This window comes from Trachinotus anak, unplaced genomic scaffold (assembly GCF_046630095.1).
Source record: "Trachinotus anak isolate AG129_WGS33_773 ecotype Australia unplaced genomic scaffold, CSIRO_AGI_Tana_v1 ptg000033l, whole genome shotgun sequence".
In the NCBI taxonomy this organism is placed as follows: domain Eukaryota; kingdom Metazoa; phylum Chordata; class Actinopteri; order Carangiformes; family Carangidae; genus Trachinotus; species Trachinotus anak.
Window position 1 is genome coordinate 4,232,331 of NW_027273884.1, and position 8,789 is coordinate 4,241,119.

The following is an 8,789-nucleotide window of genomic DNA, read 5'->3' on the forward strand; positions in this document are numbered from 1 at the left end:
ATAACGGATGCTGGCTTTTGAACTGTGCGCTGATAACAAGCTGGATGGTCCCTCTCCTCTGTAGCCTGGAGGACGCAGCATCCATGATTTCCAAAAAGAATCTGAAATTTTGATTCATCAGACCACAGGACAGTTTTCCATCTCACCTCAGACCATCTTAAATGAGCTCAGGCCCAGAGAAGTCAGCAACGTTTCTGGATCATGTTTAGATATGGTTTCTTCTCTGCATGGTAGAGTTTCAACCTGCATTTGTGGATGAAGCGACAAACTGTGTTCACAGACAGTGGTTTTCAGAAGTGTTCCTGAGCCCATGCAGTGATTTCCACTATAGCATCGTGTCTGTTTTTAATGCAGTGCAGGACCTAAAGATTGTCCCTTTGGCTATAGAGATTTCTCAGAATCTTTTAATGATATTATGAACTGTAGAGGCTGAAATTCCCAAATTCTTTGCAATTTTATGTTGAACATTATTCTTAAACTGCTGCGCTATTTGCCCACGCAGTCTTTCACAGAATGATGAATCTCTCCCAATCTTCACTGCTCAGAGACTCTGCCCCTCTGGGAGGCTCTTTTTACACCTAATCGTCTACTGACCTGTTGCCAGTTAACCTAATTAGTTGTTTGATTAGGTGTTTTTTTTTATTTTGTTTTTTTGTAGCATTACACAACGTTTCCAGTCTTTTGTTGCCCCTGTCTCAACCTTTTTGAAACGTGTTGCTGGCATCAAATTCAAATTGAGCAGATATTTTTTTGCACATCATTGGATTCTGTTTTTATTTACATTTTACAGAGTGTCTTGACTTTTTTGGAAACAGGGTTGTACAAGACATTTTCTGTCTGTCTTGCATCTTGGGAAATTCAGTTTGAAATTCATGCTGTGAGACTGCATTTGCCTTGATCTTACAGCACTTTAAAACTCAAGATGTAAGTGTAAAATGTCTTCAAAAGCTGAAGGAATGTCTCTTCTTTGACAGGCTAAATAAAACATTAATGGCCACAATGCTTTGTTGGCATGAACACATTAACCTCTCCATTGCCTGGGAAACCATTTACTGTGACTATAGAATCAATGGATATAATCAATGTGCATTTGCAGCACTGCATCATGTGGAAAAATCCTTTGTCCCAAACCACTGAGGTTCCTCTTATCATTTGATGTTCAAAGTTATTTTAAGGCTGCCCTCCTCTCATTGCTGAACATCTTTTTGTCCCAGTGTTTTCTGAGCTGTCTCCTGTGGCTAACACCCACTCTGGCAGAGAATTGATAACAGCTTGAGGATTAACTTCAGAGGCGCACTGCGTGTGCTGGGGGTCCCCAAGTCCCTCAGCTAAAGCATGGAGTCAAGAGAGGACAAAGCCTTGTCCCCAGGTGGCAATGGATGTCAAAGAACCAGCTCTGGAGGATACTGATTATTGTTAGTGTACATCCCTGTTTTAATTCTTTTTAGCAGAGCTATGAATATCCGTCCAGCAGTCATGAAGCTATTAATCCTAAAGAAAGATTCATTTTGTCACTTGACGATGCCCAGTATAAATGTCAAGACCGTCAGCTGCAGAAACAGACTATCTGTGGACAACATGGCTAAACATAAAGCTCAAAAAGCCAGACATAGTTTGCTGCAATCATCAGGACTTCAGCACTCAGACATTACGGTCTCTTTGTTTTTGCCACTCTTCTCTGCTGCAGCTTCTTTGTGACCACTATTACTTACTGTTGCACAACAGCTATTATACTTTGTTTTACCTATAGACTCTATATAAAGATGGACGTAGCCTTCGTGACGTCATCCATTGGTTTCTGAAAAGCGGATTTGAAGCCCAGAGTGGGCTGCCCTGCCATCATCATCTTGGCAGTGCCTGACTTCCACTAACTCCCAGCTGATCCAAAAATGAGAGAAGAGGTGTGGCATGTGTGGAGCTGAGACTTTTGTCCATGCTGGTTTAATAACTGTGGCAAGCATACGTTCCCATTAGCATTGTTAGCACAGCTGGGCTCTTACTTGAAGGCTAACCCAAGGCTAATTCATTTGCTGGCTAATTGGCTGAGCTAACAAGCCAGGTATGGTGAGCACAGGTACCTGCTAATTAGTGCTAACATAAAGATGAAATAATACTAGAATTTCAATCACATCAAAGAACAGGAGCACAAACTTCCTCACATTCTTTTAGTCACTCAACTGAACAGTAAGCCATATTATCTGTGCGACATAAAAATCCTCCTAAAGGCGTCAACACCACAAACATGGTCGAGAGGTCACGCACAGTTAGCTGAGGTGACGCCGCGCAGCTAGCAGACTGTGACGGCACCCACCTGTCACTCAAAGCAGCGATGCCCTCAATTATGCAAAACTTTGAGCCTTAATAAAATTTATATGGGTGAGAATAAAATTTCACCCCTGAAGAGTTGTCATGGAGGAAGAAATTAGCAAAAAAGACCAAAACCGTTTTTTGTACCAGGCTGCAAACATGTTTATTCCTGCTGTCAGTTTATGGGGATTGACTGGCTTTTGCAGCCAACCTCAAGTGGCCTTTCGAGAAACCACATTTTTTGGCACCTATGTGTTGGCTTCATTTTTCAGTCCCAGAGATTACCACTCAGTTTTACCACATAACCTTGTACTTTTGCCCAGGTAATAAAGAGGGCATTTTAATGGCAGCAGACAACATGTGTCACTAGTGCTTTGGAGGATACACACAGCACTTTTATATGTAGATCCTGTAGCATGTCCTTAATGCATGTGTTGTCAGCAGAAGAGGAAAACTGCCTGTTATTCCAACTTGGGTCCTCCCCATGTAGTCATACCACATAAATAACCTAAATTTGTTACTTTTATTATATGACATAGTTTTAGCAGTTTGTTAACAACTGAAAACAGTACAAGCAAATGTGTATAGCTCCTTTTAATGAAGTGAATTAAATTTAATATTTGATTTCATTTCAGTGTAACTGTCAGTGACAGAGAATTTCAGAGTGGCTCTGTGAGTTGAAATTACAAGTAGAAGACTAATGTGATTTTTTTTTCCCATTTAGCTGCTTGTAATTACCATCTTAATGATATGGCATTAATATGGCATTAATTATAGACAGTTAGCTAGTATGTGGATTTTCAATTTACAGACACTGAGGGATACCATATATAGAGTGTGATTGGTATCCAATCTGTAGCAGTGCAGAAACCATCCTATTAACATGGTTTTATCTCTGAGCAGTTATTGTTCCTGTGACATTACAGAGATGCATAAACATGAAAGTCACCTTCTAGGCCTTCCGCAGCAACTACAAAAAACAGGCACTGATATCATGTAATTACACACATGATTACAGTAGTAGTACTTCTCCCTCCATATTTCAGAAGCCACTGCTGTCTCTGTGACCTTGGCATGTGCAGATCACAGAGGTTGCCCCCATCGTTCAACAATGGCACAGTCTGTCTCTCTTTCCTTTCGTCTTTTCTTTGTCCTCCATGTCTCTTACATACATGATAAGAGAAGACAGGCAGGTTGAATGTTAGTCTCTTCAAAATGAGGATACATGCATGTTACTGGAAAGAGGTAAATGTCCATGGTCATTGCTCCTAGTGTTAAAGAAGACACCACACTCGGTAATTTTGTACACAGGTAATGGCTATGGAGTTAGCCCTGGTGCCATTAGTCAGCCTGACTAATGGCACCATAATTTCAAAAATATCAGATGGTCTCTGCATCCATCATCCATTGTGACAATCTCAGTCACTGCATCCAACCATCTTCGTTCCCATTTCATTCCTTTTTTATCTGCTTAAAAGACAGATAATATAAAACAGGGACAGAGACTGCAATGATTTAATCTGCCATATTTTTACCCTATGGAAACTGGCAGGAGTTATTCTGTATTCAGATTTCAGTCAAAGAATCCACATTTTTGTTAGTTAGTCTCCAAAGAAAGAGACAGATACAAATACATTTATAGTGCCATCTGCAAGCATTTGAACTGAAGAGAAAGAAATATGAAAGTATATGAGCTTGCCTTGAGAGTCTAACAGAATGTGCTGCTCCTTACACCCACAACTACAGCCAGTGTCACTGTGTCTTTTAAACTCCTAGAAAGAACAGCAATATCATCAATATTCATTATTACTTGCTGTTTGCACAGTTAAATAACTCATTTTCCACAACTGATACATATGATACATGCATCGAAACTACAAAGCTGCAAGGTTTCAATCAGTAGGGAGCAGGAGATTGCCCAACGTCCTCCCCCATATAAGCAAAACACGTGGAGGCTCCATGCATCCCAAATGGCATGACAAATGCTGGTGACTAATGACTAAATAGCCTCATAGACCTGCACCACCTGCTTACTGAGTGAGGCTCATTGATGCCAACACCACAAAGAGTTCCTGCTTGAGGATAGACAGAAATGATTTTAACTGGCACCCTGTAGCCAGTCAGCGGAAATCAAGCTGATCTGTAGAAGATGAATGTCATGGGTAATTTTCACAGCAGTTCTGCCAAAGAACAAATCTGTAAATGAAGTTTTATCTGTAATAAGTGGCTCAGTTATTATTCAGTTTTTCAGAACATTTAATTTTCTGGTCACTCTTTCCTGCTGGTTTCTGCTGATGTCACTGACAGCAATATGGGCAAAAACATAAGCATTTTCAAGAAACTTACAAATTGACAGTGTTGGGGAGTAACTAACTACATGTAATTAAAATAGTTTAACTACATTTTGCAGTGGCTTCCTGGTAGTTCAACTACATTCATATGTGCATTCATTCAGGTTGTCAAATAACTTTTTTGCCATTTTGTGTCATTAACTGCTGAAACTATAAACAATTTTAGGTCATCAGTGGAGAGGCCAAAGCCACAGAGAGTTACTACCTGACACTGAAAGACTTGGTAGCGTTTTAATGTCTTTCAATTCGTTGTTTTGGTTTCACGACCTGCAGTTTTTTATTCAATCTCACTGCGCTCTTCTGGGTCATTTTGACTTAAAAAGGGCATTTAGCAGCTAAAGAGCCAGACGTTTTCACCATGAGTTGGTAGAGAATGAAACACAGCTAAAAGGAGAGTGAATATTTTACTTAACTAAGTCAGACGGACACAAACGTAACATGATGGAAAATTCTACTCTTAATGCTTAACTTGAAATCTCTTCTCTTTCTCACGTTTTGTCCTGTTCGATAACTCAAAAAGGCGGCATGTTGATAGCAGAAAAAGGGAATTAAAAAAAACATGAATTAAAATTGTTTAAGGTTTTAGATTGAAGGATGAGATGAACATATTTAATCCTTCCATTACACAGTGCTCAGAAAAGCAACTCCAGAGATTAGCCTTTACAGCGCGACACTTGGTGTTAGCCATATGCTAATTCATGTTCCTTCTTTTTCACAAGTAAATCACGCCCACACAGCGAAGAAGAGAATACTGCTGGACAAGAGTGGTGGGAAGTGAGCCTATCATTTGAGGAATCTCTAACCCAATTGGCGCTGGCTTTAAATACCTCGGTTTAATTGCTGTGTCATGACAGGATAATTACCACTGTCATTCCAACCATTCAACAGGCCTGCAGACTACTGAGCACTTTTTGCCTGTTGGCATGGTTCTGCAGGGAATTTGTGGGGGCTGGTTGGCAGCAAAATAATGGTAGAATAAAATGAATATTAGAGTACAGGTGGCATTTAAAGATTGGTATGGACATCAAAAGAGAGAGCGATGTATTACTTCAAAGCTCTTCAGCTCCAGCTTTGGGTGACACTTGTTCATTGGTGCTAATGTAATCTTCACACGTTGCAAGACCACAGCAACACCATCCATGTTTCATGCATTTAATGGTTTTGACAAGCTTCAAAGCCAGGCAGGATACGATTGCTCTGAGATCATACCACTACTCAGCATTTGTAAAAGGGATATTTCACAGCTTTCGTGATAGTCGCCCAATCTACAATTACGTTAATAATAGGTTGTTTTTAAGCCTCAAACATTCAACTGTAGTCTTTTATGTTATGTTGACTCTTATAAATACACTGATGCAGTTGTCATGGGACTCTGTAGAAAACCTATGCACACATTATAAATGCAGCGTGTAAAACCTGCATTTTAAATGTGATTGCTAAGCCATGGTGACATTCTGCATGAGTTCATACCATCCTCAGCTGTCTTGAGCACTGCTTTCACATGACTGGCAACTCCTAGAAACACAGAGACAAAAAGACATCAGTTAAAGAATGCAGGGTGCCCCATTTTATGAAGTAACAGCTATGAAAAATATGAAAAAAAAGTGAAAGCCATGTAAATTTTGACTGAAAATATCAGCATGTTTCACAGGATTCTTGGCTGGCATGCTCTTCAGCTGAAGCAGTCCGTGGAGCTGGATGTATTTCAGGTGCTAAAAGGAGAAAGACAGTCATTGATGGCGAGGGCTTTAGGAATGTGCTGTGCACTGCTATGCAGTGCAGTGTAGCGCAGCGTGGAAAAACAAGCTGGTCAATAACTATGTAGTCAATAACCTTTATGATCGTGAACCTGTGTGCCTACACAAAGAAAATAAAGTGTTAGTCACAAAGCAGTGTTTTGAGGATGAAAACCAATGTCAAGTTTACCCTCAACTGTAACAAAATCTAAATATTCTAAAATAATTTTCTCTGGTAACGAAAGACCATATTTGAGCTTTATAGTATATATATGTAACTTGTGGGCCTCTGCTTTGTGTTAGTCAGGAATGATGATGCTGTGAGATCTTGAGATTTCTTTGGAGTTGATCTCCATTCATTCTGATGATGATGAGCTCCAGCTCTTACACAAAGGAAATAAATATAAAGATAAAATGGACTTAGTTTGCTACGTTTAAGCTTGTAGTGTTTAAATGTTAGGAACAACTTAGTTAAACTATGTTAAAAACAAATGCCTGAGCGTGCTGAAATCTGTATACTGACAGGTATATACCAATATTACAGTATTGTTGGTAACAAAAATATACACAATACACATTTAGAAATGATAGGATGGGATAGGCAGTAAAAAAAAAGAAAGGACACAGAATGACACCCTACTCTCCTGCAGGAGAATTGTGTCACAGCATAGGTCCCCCCCCCCCAGTCCTCCCAAAAATCACAAAAGGTAACAACTAGAATTAATGCAATAGATTAAAAGAGGATATGGAGTACCTAAAAAATGTAAATGTACTTAGTTGCTTTCCATCACAGGAGAGTTTGAACGTGCAAAACAGGAATCGAGTGATCAACACTGTAAAGATGAAAAAGTAAAATCCTAGAGCGACAGCATTCTTTCTCAGACACTCACAGCTTAGCACTTTCTCTTATCCTGTCCCTGTTCCTGTTGTCCATATCTTAATCCTGTTTTTGCTTCTATGATACAAACCTTTTTTGTGTTCTGTATTGTTTGTGTGGTATAAGCACTTAAGTTTTTATTCTGCCCTTCTGCAAAAGTAGTGGAGTGCATGGAGTTACATGTTGGATCATTGTTCAGCATTGGTGGAGCCCCATGACCTGTGCTAGATTTCTGCCACCCACTTGCTGCACATCTTTGGCCTATGCACAGACTCAGGACACAAACTCCTGAATGTCTTCTGAACAAAATCACCTCTGATGACCTACTGGTTCACTGTCATGTGCGCTGAGTCAGTTAGAACACGATTCACCTCGCTGTTGAAAGAAAGGTAAAATCATTGCCATGACAGTGTGAACACCAGATACACGAGTTTTGTTTTTGCTCATGAGCACATCTCATTGCGCTGCGCATGATTTAAATAAAACTAGCAGCTATTTGTGGTCCAAATTATTTGGCAGAATATTATTTTATGGTACAGCATGATTCAGACACACAATACTCCTGAACTGGGTTTTAGGAGCTCAGAGTGTTGAGCACAATATTTTCACACTATGGTTCAGATAAAAATAAGGTTAATTTATAAAAGTAGATGATATAGCAATAGAGAAATGCACCGGCAGGGCTGAACTCAGCAGGGTGACTGCAAAAATATATGCTACAGTAAAACAGGTTTTTAGTCTAAGTGAGGCTTGTTGGTTAGAATATAATACCCCTCATCAGGAAACAGAAGCCCTCTGCAGATCAAACAGTTGGTTCTCCTATTTATAGCTTTGGGAGAGAATTGCTACTTTTCACAAATATGAACGGGACTGTAGGTGGATAGGAGCATGGAACTGTGAAAAATGACAGTGCTGCCGTTGCTTTTGCCAAAATACTTTGCAATTTAGGCATTTTACATCCACAACATTCACCTTGATACCCAGCTCTACTCTGATGTTGATTCACTGCAGCCACAGTCTGTCATTTTGTCTTTTTATGTGGACATTAAGTTCATTATTCTGAGAGCTCTTCCGAAAGATTACCCCCATTACAAAATTGTTTTTTTATTCTATTTAGACTCCAAATAACAAATATAAGTTTGTATTGCCATCTAGTGGCTACCTCACGTATTGCAAACAGTATCCTCCCAATCACTGTACATTGCTTTGGGCATCACAAGTCTTGATTGTAGTAGTGAGCATAGCAATATACACACTATAAAAACTGTCTCACTATCTGTTTGAACTAGTTTTAGTTTTCAGACAAACTTTGAGATGTCCCAGTAATGTTTTTTGGTCCAGAACCTTTAAAACAGAGTACCTGCGATTCCAAATGTGACTTGATATTTATTTATGTTTCAATATTATCATATATTTGTTCTTTTTTCCCCTCTGATACAGCTGCACATTGCACACTTAGGATACAGTATGACTAAATTCAAGTTAGTAAAGCAATTCTTTTGACAGCAGAATAGCTTT